Raw genomic sequence first — 12253 nt, 5'->3', positions numbered from 1 at the left:
CCATTCCTCCTCCTTATCCTCCCGCAGAAACCCGCACCCCCCTCAATAATTACAATTTTATACTGTAATTATTCCTCTCCGTTTAATTATTCAGGCTGTGGAGCTGAATGCAGCCTTTTGTCGCCACTCATTCCGGAGGAAACGTGAGCTGAAGGCGGCTGCAGCTCAGCAGCGAGGAGTTTTTAATTAGACAACATTTCAGAGGTCATTTTACTCGAGCTCTTTATCAGCACCAGGCTGGGTCCAGAGCACCCCGACTCATCCATATGTGCGGCACTGGTTCTGTCACCATGTGTTATTTCAGTGCTGGGCTTTTTAAACATGATGTTAAACTTTCTGACACAACACTCTGAAACTTCATCTTAAAAGATCAACATTTAAACTATTTTCTCTCCTTTGTTTTTTTCCTGTGCAAACACAACAATATTTTATTTTCCTCTATTGTAAGGCAAATTTGTTTTCATTTTAAAAACAAAATTTACTGATTGTGTTTTTCACTTATTTAAATTTTTATTCATTTTATTAAAATATATGCTGCTGAAATTGCTTCAAAGAAAAGTGGATGAACATATCTTTTTCTGCCACCAGCTGATTATATTGATTTTGAATGTGTTTGTCTGTTAACAAAWTATTTCTCAGTTCACTGGACAGATCCTGATAAAACTTGCACAAAGTACACACTGGACTCACATTTTCAGCTGATGAGATTTTGGTGTCAACTTGATTCAAGATAATCACCACAGCCAAAGGAATTTTAAAAAATGGCTACTCAGTCCATTTTACAGGTATTRTCCTCATATTTTGTGTGGTATGTGATTGACATCTAACACACTCCGGGGTGTCAAACACAGTGACGGGTCAAAACTCAAAACTTGGTCCTGGCCAAGGGCCTAACTGTCATTTATTTAAGAAATTTAAAACAAATTTTTTCTTATCGAAATACAACCTTTTCCAAATTATATGTTTTTAGCATTTAGAACACACATAACCTATTTAAAAATACTCATCATTAGCATATATTTCTTATGCTCCACACTATATTAACAACTTTTAATTTATTATGAACAAACACATTTTTGATTTCTTGTTTTGAAAGTAGGCCAGCTGTCATGAGAAGAATGCACTAAATCTAGTGACAAAAAGAGAAGCAAAAAAATTGTTTCACATTTAAAATATTAACTTATCCAGTTGGTTTGAGCTAAAAYTAGATGAAAGTCATCCACGATACATTCTGAGAGCTTCACATCAGATGTGACCACAATTCTACCATCTGTCAATACAGACCGACTGTAATACTCTGAAATRAAACATGGCGGGCGATATGCATTTATTAAAAAAAACTTATTTGGTTTATGTAGATTTATATTTAATCTAATCATGTAAAAATTATAAGTGCAGGCAAGCCCAATCAGGACAGGAGTAATAAGACCAGCAATTGAGGCCAAATGTCTTATAATTAACAATTGTATCAGCAGCCTATAAAAGCATGACCCCCTATAAATCCTGTTTTAGAGCCCAATCAATCCTCCTCTCAGACCAAAGGGGCCTATTGATCCCCTCACTGCTCAGCTCACTTAAACGTTTTTTCTCTGTTTCCTCCCCCCCAACATTTTTTTTATTTATTTATTTTTTGTTTCCAGTTAAAAGAGCATTTCGATTGCACTTTTTTTATTGGAAGAAAAGATTCCGCCGAGAGCAAAAGCGCAGTCTCGAAAATGAAACAGTGACATTTTAATTACATGACATTGATAAAGGGATCTGTGTAGGGGTGGGGGGCGCACTTTCTGTGCTAATCCAGTCTAGCTCCTTAAAAAAAAATCATCATCATCATCAAAGCACGAGACATAGCTCTCCTGGTGGGAATTTGGGAATATGGGCGAGCAGGAATAAAGACCCCTCTCCAAACAAAACGTGGGGGTCATTATCCTGGAGAGACGCACCCAGCTCCTCTTGGACCCTCTKTCAAAAGTGTTATTAGCACAGGTCACAGATGATGCTACAGTTTACATGAGACACCAAGTGTTTGTTTGTCAACAGCTACTTTTAGTCTTTTTTAAACTAACACTATTGTCGCTCAGTGACGGCACAACGAGGAAGTTAGGGGCCCTGCTCAAAGGCCCAGAGTGGAGGAAAATAAAGGTTTCCCACTGGACTGGGACCAAAAAACGGCCCTGGCATTTTTTGGTCATGGCGGCCCACCACCGTCGTTATTTATATAAAATACAAATGGTCACAATATACCAGAGGATGTGCTTGCACGTTGTGTTTCACAAGCTAAAGTGCAGCAGCCTACAAGGAAGAGAGTAACTGTTAAAAACACTGATGAGTTCTTCACTCAAAGACTTTTAAGGGATCCACGGTTAGTTGTAACATTAGACTTTATTTGATATACATTTATTTTAACTAAAATAAAGACTGTAAAATACTGTAGGCTGTTTAGTTTTTAAAAATTTTAAACTAAAATTTAAAAAATATATTACACGGACTGAGCCATTTTATTTACATGTAAAGCATTCTGGGTAAATGATGACGTCGACAGGACCTTGATGTGAGGCTGCTAGTGAGCTATGTCCACCCTGAAGGTTAATCCTGGACAATATCTGATGATCGGCTCTTTTAAATGAAATCAGACCACACTAACAGAGAAGAGAAGGGAGACACACTCTGAACCAACATAGGTGGTCAGGGTTAAATCTGAAGAGGACGCGATGGACCATCATGAAAATGTAAGCGACAGGAATGCAAACCAACTTATACATTCTGTCCTGCAAAAAGCAATAAAAAAACAAACAAAATTATTTTCGTCCGTCCAGCAATTCTCTTCCACTTATCTGGGATCGGGTCGCGAGGGCAGCAGCCTAAGAAGAGAGACCCAGACTTCCCTCTCCCCAGTCACTTGGGCCAGCTCATCTGGGGGAATCCCAAGGCATTCCCAGGCCAGCTGAGAAACATAGTCCCTCCAGCATGTCCTGGGTCTTCCTCTGGGCCTCCTCCCAGGGAGGCATCCAGGAGGCATCCTAACCAGATGCCCGAGCCTCCTCAACTGGCTCTACTCYGAGTCCCTCCYGGATGACTGAGCTTCTCACCCTATCTCTAAGGGAAAACCCAGACATCCTGTGGAGGAAACTCATTTCGGTCACTTGTATCCACGATCTCGTTCTTTTGGTCACTACCCAAAGCTCATGACCATAGATAAGGATAGGAATGTAGACCAACCGGTAAATCGAGAGAGCTTCACCTCCTGGCTCAGCTCCCGGTTCAATATGACAGACCAGTACAGCGCCCGCATCACTGCAGACGCAGCACCAACCCGCCTTTCGATCTCCCGCTCCATTCTTCCCTCATTCGTGAACAAGAACCCGAGATACTTAAACTCCTCTACTTTGGTCAGGACCTCCTCCCCGATCTGGAGAAGGCACCCTGCCCTTTTCTGGCTCAAGACCATGGTCTCAGATTTGGAGGCACTGATCTTCATCCTGGTCACTTCACACTTGGCTGCAAACCACTCCAGTGAAAGCTGGAGATCATGATCTGATGAAGCCAACAGGATCACATCATCCCAAAAAGCAGAGATGCGATCCTAAGGTCACCAAAAAGGATCCCCTCAACACCTTGACTGCGCATWGAAATTCTGTCCATAAAAGTTATGAACAGAATCGGTGACAAAGGGCACCCTTGGCGGAGTCCAACTCTCACCGGAAACGAGTCCAACTTACTACCGGCATTACCGACCAAGCTCTGGCACCAGTCGTACAGGGACCTGACAGCCTGTATCAACAGGCCTGGTAGCCCATACTCCCAGAGTACCCCCCACAGGAGTCCCTGAGGGACATGGTCGAATGCCTTCTCCAAATCCACAAAACACATGTAGAGTGGTTGGACAAACTCCCATGCACCCTCCAGGACCCTGCTGAGGGTGTAGAGCTGGCCCGCTGTTCCAYGACCAAGACRAAAACCACACTGCTCTTCCTGAATCCGAGATTCGACTATCCGATGGACCCTCCTCTCCAGAACCCTTTAATAGACCTTACAAGGGAGGCTTTGAAGTGTGATCCCCCTATTCCCCCTATTCCGCCCACCAACCCACAATTCAGCCTGCTCTCCTGGGGGACAAGCTGAGAGGGATGCAAGTGGATGCCCCCCTTGTGTCCTGTATCATGGACTACCTGATTGGCAGACCACAGTACGTACGACTACAGAACAGTGTGTCTGACAGACTGGTCAGCAACATCGGAGCCCCACAAGGAACTGCCCTCTCTCAATTCCTCTTCACACTCTACACCACAGACTTCAACTACTGCACAGAGACCTGCCATCTTTAGAAGTTTTTTTATTACTCAGTAGTTGGATGTATCAGCGGCAGTGATGAGGACGAGTACAGGGCGACAGTAAAGGACTTTGTCTCCTGGTGCGAGCAGAACCACCTACAGCTCAGTGTGACTAAGACTAAGGAGCTGGTGGTGGACCTGAGGAGGAACAAGGCACCAGTGACCCCTGTGTCCATCGGAGGGGTCAGCGTGGACATAGTGGAAGACTATAAATATCTGGGGGTACATATTGACAATAAACTGGACTGGGTCAAAAACACAGACATCGTCTACAGAAAGTGCCAAAGTCGTCTCTACTTTCTGAGATGTCTGAGGTCCTTCAACATCTGCCGGATGATGTCCAGGATCTTCTATGAGTCTGTGGTGACGAATGCCATCCTCTATCCTGTTGCATGCTGGGGCAGCAGACTGAGGGGGGCTGACTTAAACAGACTCAACAAGCCGATCCGAAAAGCAGGAGATGTTGTTGGAGTAGAGCTGGAATCTCTGACTGCAGTGTCTGAGAGGAGGATGCTGGCAAAGCTGCAGGGAATCATGGACAACAGTTATCATCCTCTCTACGACACTGTTAGGACTCACAGAAGCATGTTCAGAGCCAGACTCATTGCACTTAAATGCACCACTGAGCGCCACAGTAGGTCATTCCTACCAGTGGCCATCAAACTCTATAACTCCACCCAAAACATGTGAAACCATAAGACTTATGGTTGATGACAGATGATTTATGGCATAAGTCATCTGTCACTTTAATACACCTGTGCGATTTACTTATCTACAATACCTTAATCTAACATGTGTAATATCACTATAATCACCTATTTTTCAATATCACTATCATCACATATTCTTATATAATTTAATGATATCTGATGGGACCTTTGCATAAGTTATACTGTTTTTAGGTTCAGAGTATATCACTGTTGTTATTTCTATTTCCACTGTTATTTCTATTTCCACTGCTGTTATTTCTATTTTAACTGTATAGACGCTAAACATTGCTCATTGTTCTCTGTGGTCATTTGGTTCTCCAGAGTTTTTATACTTATTTCTTCCCTGTGTGCTCTAATATTTCTTCCTTTATACTTACTCTCTAATGCTTACTTGAAYGGTTGTAGCTGTAATAATTGTAATTTCCCCCTGGGGATCATTAAAGTATTCTGATTCTGACTCTGCTTCTGACTCTATAGTTGGAACACACTCTGCGGTCCCACCTTTTTAAATAGGGAGACCACAACCCTRGTCTGCCAATTCACTGGAACTGCCCCCGATGTCCAYGCGTTATTGTAGAGTTACGTCAACGAACACAAACCCACAACATCCAGAGCCTCAAGGAACTCTGGGCAAATCTCATCCACCCCCGGCGCCCTGTCACCGAGGAGCTTTTTAACCACCTTGATGACCTCAGCACAAGAGATTGGAGAGTGTGACCCAGGGTCATCAGGCTCTGCTTCTTCATGGGAAGACATGTCGGTAGCATTAAGGAGGTCCTCGAAGTATTCCGCCCACCGACCCACAACGTCCCAAGTTGAGGTCAGCAGCKCACCATCCCCACCATAAACAGTGTTGGTGGAAAACCCCTTTCCACCCCCGAGATGCCGGATGGTAGACGAGAATCACCTCAGAGCCATACGGAAGTCTTTTTCCAAGGCTTCTCCAAACTCCTCCCAGGCCCGAGTTTTTGCCTCAGCGACCACCCAAGCCGCAATCCGCTTGGACTGCCAATACCTATCGGCTGCTTCCGGAGTCCCACAGGCCAAAAAGACCTGACAGGACTCCTTCTTCAGCCTGACAGCATCCCTCACCTCCAGTGTCCACCAGCAGGTTCGAGGGTTGCCACCATGACAGGCACTGACAACCTTACGGCCACAGCTCAGGTAAGCCGCCTCGACAATGGAGGAACGAAACATGGCCCACTCGGACTCAAAGTCCCCCACCTCCCCCGGAACATGTTTGAAGTTCCCCAGGAGGTGTGAGTTGAAGCGCCGTCTGACGGGAAACTCTGACAGATGTTCCCAGCAGACCCTCACTATACCTTTGGGTCTGCCAGGTCTGACCAGCATCCACCCCCACCACCAGAGCCAACTCACCACCAGRTAGTGGTCAGTTGACAGCTCCGTAACTCTCTTCAACCGAGTGTCCAAAACATGTGGCCGCAGATAAGATGAAACAACAACAAAGTCGATCATCGAACTGCGGCCTAGATCACATATGGACACCCTTATGTTTGAACATGGTGTTTGTTACGGACAATCCATGACGAGCAGTTCAATAAGAAAACACCTCTCGTATTCAGATCGGTGGGGGGGGCGTTCCTCCCAACCACACCCCTCCAGGTCTCACTGTCATTACCCACGTGAGCATTGAAGTCCCCCAGCAGAACAAKGGAGTCCCCATTAGGAGCACTCTCCAGCACCCCCTCCAAAGACTCCAGAAAGGGTGGGTAATCTGAACTGCTGTTAGGTGCATAGGCACAAATAACAGTCAGGACCTGTCCCCCCACACGTAGGCGGAGGGAGGCTACCCTCTCATTCACCGGGGTGAACCCCAACATACAGGCACCAAAATGGGGGGCAATAAGTATGCCCACTCCTGCTCGGTGCCTCTCAGCATGGGCAACTCCAGAGTGGAAGAGTGTCCAACACCTCTCGAGGAGACTGGTTCCAGAGTCAGAGCGGTACAGTGAGGTGAGTCCAACTATATCTAGTCCGACCCTCTCAACCTCRCACACCAGCTCAGGCTCCTTCCCCACCAGATAGGTGACATTCCATGTCCCTAGCGCCAGCTTCTGTAGCCAAGGATCAGACCACCAAGGTCCCCGCCTTCGACCACTGCCCAACATACAATGCACCCAACCCCTACGGCCCCTCCCTGCAGGTGGTGAGCTCATGGGAAGGGGGACCCATGTTAACTTTTCGGACTGTGCCCAACCGGGCTCCATGGGCAAAAGCCCGGCCACCAAGCACTCACCAACATGCCCCACCTCCAGGCCCCACTCATGAAGCCCCCAACAACATAACTCCTAGGATCATTGGGACATTCAAACCTCTCCACCACAATAAGGTGGCAGTCCAGGAAGAGGACAATTTATTTTGTTCCAGTAAATTTTCTGAAGACATCAGTACGCATCTGGTCAAATTGGTTTTACCTCACATTCAGGAACAGCAGCTTTGTTTCAGCAGAAATTAAATTAAATCATGTTTTCTTATTCATGATTCTTACAAAACGTTATTATATTATTTATTTATTTAACCAGACAATTCTCACTGAGATCAAAGATCTCTTTATAAAGGAGGCCTGGGCCTGAAGGCAACCTAATGTACATGTTKTTTTTTTTTATTATTTTATTTTTTTGTCTGTGGCAGGGAACTGGAGTACCCATGAGAAAATACATGCAATCACAAGAATATTCAAACTTTGCAAGACTCCTGGTCAGAACCGGGTATCAAACCCAGGACCAGCTAGATTTGTAAAACTAAAGAGGTCAGAGGTCGTCCTGCAGGGAGTTCACTGCAGCTGGATCAAAGCAGCTGTCACTCATTCACATTAATCTCTTCATTAAAAAAGCCTACTGATATAAAGCATAAATGACATTGACATCCCACCTATTAAAAAGTGACTTTCCTCTCACAACATCAAATGTTTTTAGCTTTTCAGATCTTTATTGGAAAACATAATTCAGTCGGCCTCATTGAGCGTAAATCTATCAAAACTTCAATATATTTGAATGTTTTGTACTTAATTATTGTCTGACTAATCTTAAGAGATGTGGATTTTGTAAAAACGGTTTCCATTTTGGCACTATGAACACTATTCACTTCTCTTTGTGCTTCATTCAGACATTCACAAGAAAAAACACAAAGATTATTTGGCAAAATCTTTTAACTTTAAACTGATGAGCCTGGGGTGACATTTCTCTTGTGAGTGGGTGAATGTTTAACCTTCACTCCTTTAACAGACTCAATGCACTTCTTATTTTGGAGTTAATGAAGTTAAACATCAGGAGAAGTGAGTTGGGTTGTGACTCGTGTATGGACATATAATAGAGATTTTCCATTGAAGCCTTTTAAAGCGGAGGGATAAAGAAAAACCCAGCTCGTCCTTCGAGGCTTAAGCAAGGAAAACACAGACTCATTTAAACACAATGGTTCTGTTGGACTCTGTCTCTGTACCTTGAACTGCTTCTCACAGGTTAAAGCATAAATTAATAACCAAGAAGAAAGCAGGTGTCAATTAAAGGTTGACTCAGATTAATTATGAAATGCAAATTATTACTGAACACAGGAAAAGTGCCCACAGGTTTGTGTCATTCTACAATAAAGTGACTAAATGTCAACATATTAAAGAAAAAAAATATAAACCATCACATTTTTAAAATTATCTAAGGTCACGCAGAGCTGAACCACCGGACCTGTTTAAAGTAAATCAAAAAGACTCTACAGCCAAAGTTTCAAACAGTAATCTCATGCATTTGTGTTCGGAGTATGTGTTAGGAATAGCTACAACCACATCACATTTTAGCTTAAAGGGATCTCCAACTAGTTGTAACATTAGACATTATTTGGTAAACATTGATTTCAATAAAATGAGACTAAAAATACAGTAGGCTGTTTAGCTCTTGTAAATTAAACAAATATATAGTGTTACAACCTCCTCAGATAACTTACGACACTTACTATAACATAAAAACAAACAATTAACCACTTAACTTGATGTCAGTAGAAACTGAGTTTATTTTACAATAAAGGCAAAAAACAGGAGCAAAATTAAAAAAAAACAACAAAMACAGGGAAGCTTAAAGACTTGGTTATAGTCACACTTTGGGTAGTCGCGCAGGGCACACCCTCGCCAGCGGTGGTGGTGTTTATACTTACATTGTAAATTTTTCCTAAAGTACATGTGGAAGGACACTTTATAACCTGTGAAATGTTCTAAGTAAGAGAGCAAACGCGTGACGAACAAACTGTTTGAATGGTGCGTGGCGCTAGCTTAAAGGGGCAATGTTATGTGTTTCTATGCCACCTTTAGCTGTTATTAAAATGCTGTTTTCATGTTTAAATAGAAAATAAACTTATCTTCACATCACTTCCTCTTCTAAACGCCTTGAAATTGCCCTCTGTCTCTTTAAGAACCACCTTCCGCTTCTGTCCCGCCCATTTCAGCGCGGGGGGTGGGCGCACTATGATGCAGTTTACTTGGCATCTGAAAATACATTTCTTCAAAGGTACTTTTAAACTGAAAAGAGCTTCACTGAGTGAGAACTAATGTTGAGAGCTCAGTAGACAGTTTGTTTCACTTTCACTTTCACCCGAGAACCTGCAGGAGTCATGGGCAGGGTGTGTGTGGGGGTGGGGGGATCTGCCATGAGGAAGCTCGTTTCTGGTCCCCACCTGTCATTTTGCTCCTCAGCCTGGCTGCCTAAAAACGCTGCAGGGTTTCTCAAACATGCATGAATGAGTCAAAGCAAGGCTTTGGGCATGTTTTTTTTATGAGAGTATAACATTATAACATGATATAAAACTGAAAAAAGTTAATTTTACATGATATTTCCCCTTTAAGGCCTGGTTYATAGTTGACGAGTCGTGCCGGGACACTTCGCAGGGCCAAGGCGCAGGGGCGGGGACAGCGCGATTGCATCACTTTTGGAGCGACTCGTCAACTATAAACCAGGCCTTGAGCTTCAGGGTCTCCAAGGCCAAAATAATAGTAACACTTTACAATAAGGTACACAAAATTTGCTTAACTACTGAGACACAAAGGGGAACTAATGAGTACTAATAATATACTTTTACATTTACCTTAAGGGTGTTAGTTTGTGGAACGGAGATAAAACAGTTAAAATATTTGTTTGCGTGTGTGTGTTGTGTGTGTGTGTCTGTGTGTTAAAATTATGATGAAAATGGTATAATATTGTCTAAAGTATTGTTTKTTTTTTTTGTAATTTTGTGTGTTGAGTTATTTTCTTTGTATGTTGACGGTGAACTTTTGAGTTGGTGGTTGATTTTATTTTGCGAGTATAGGACAGATATAAGTTTATACTTCTTTCTGCTCCTTTTCATTCATGACTTTATTTTACTTAGTTTTGTTTTCCTTGATATTTTGATTTTGTATGCATCATTGTGGTGTTTTTTCAATTTTTATTTTTTATTGGATGACTTGTTTTGTATTCATATTTCATTTCATGATTGAAATAAATAAACAAACAAACCTTAGAAATGACTTAGTAATACTGAGTAATTACTGAATAGTTRCTCAGTAGTTACTGAGGACACAAAGGAAGACTACTGAGTAGTTATTAAGTAGTTATTGTGTAGTTACTAAGTACACCAAAAATGAACGACTGAGTAGTTAATCATTACTTACTCARTAACTGACCATTAAGTACKTTTTTGTGTACCCTAAAGTAAAGTGAAGCATCTTCCCAAGAAGTTACCGAGGAACTAATTATTACTTACTCAGTACCTGACCAGTAACTACTGTTTTTACTTAGAAACTACTTAGTAGTACTACTTAGTAGTACTTAGTAGTTTCTGAGTAGTTCCTCCCTGGTGACCTTAGTAACTGTAATTAAGCAATTTTTGTGTACCTTATTGTAAAGTGTTACTGAAAATATTCATTTTAGAATATACACATATAAATGCTCACACAGTAATATTCACAATATGCTGCAAATTCAAATTCACCACACAGACAAGATCACTGCAGATCAAGGCCCAGGAAAAAGAGACAACACCTCTGAGATGGGTGGAGTGGTTAACGAGCAGCAATTCGCCTCACCTGTGGCAGACAGGTAGACCTGAAACACAGAGGAGGAGAAAGCTCTCTTATGAGAAGAGCCCTGTCACAAATGTTRCCATGTYATTTACGCCACAAAGCATTGTGGGTAAATGATGTTTTCTGGCTGCTGTGTGTTTACYAAGCTCTATTCAACTTGAACTTTGGACAATATGTGACATTCAGCCTTTTAAAATGATTGTGTTGAGAGAGGAGAATGTAGAAATGACTCAGCCTGAAGCTGAAGATGGAGACGACAGAGCTGATGAGAAAATCAGCTTTAGCCTGTTAGCTTTCACCTCGTCTCCTCAGCAMATATGGTGATGTATGATGTTATAGACCAGGGGTGCMCAAACAKTTTCCCTGAGAGGGCTAAAATAAAAATCGATCTGAGGGCTGTGGGCCAAATGCAACAATATCATACATGAAATTCAAATACTTCTTAAGTAAGTTGTTTTATTTTTTTATGATTAAGCTAGGAGCCAGTGCGGTTGGCCACATTTCTTTTGTTTGTTTGTTGTTTTTAAGTTCATGGACGTGGAGAAAATCTGACGTATGCTCGGGCGCAAAGGCTCATGGGAGTTTTCATAAATCAAAATTTTAGTATTTGTGATCTTTTAAAGTGTGCAAATCTAGATGTGTGCTTATTTCTAATCTAAATGTCTCTTGGAGTTACTTATTTTATGATTAATCTTAACACTGTAAAATGCTAAATAAAGTACCACTAGTTCCTTATATAGTTGGACCAATGGTTGGAATGAGTAAGTGGAAATATACTGTAGTGTTTCTACACAGGAGAATAGTAACCAGGACAAATGCTGGTGGGCCTAATCAAATGACTTGGTGGCGGCCCCACTTTGTGCAGCTAATAAATGTGGCCTTAACTATAAAGCTAATTTACTAAACTTCACTTTTAATTGTTTCAACCCATATATTGTGCAAAACAGTGGTGGAAACTGTTCCACTAATCTGCAAAATCAATAATAGCAGAACTAGCTTCTCATTTAGTGGATAGGCATTTTTGCTAACTTTGGAAACTGTCAACATTTGGGTTGACTACTTTATTAAAGTTCTGTGGTTCACTGGATATTTTACGAAAACACACACACACACACACACACACACACACACACACACACACACACACACACACA

This window comes from Austrofundulus limnaeus, unplaced genomic scaffold (genome assembly GCF_001266775.1).
Source record: "Austrofundulus limnaeus strain Quisiro unplaced genomic scaffold, Austrofundulus_limnaeus-1.0 Scaffold9, whole genome shotgun sequence".
Lineage (NCBI taxonomy): Eukaryota > Metazoa > Chordata > Actinopteri > Cyprinodontiformes > Rivulidae > Austrofundulus > Austrofundulus limnaeus.
This window is presented reverse-complemented; position numbering follows the sequence as displayed.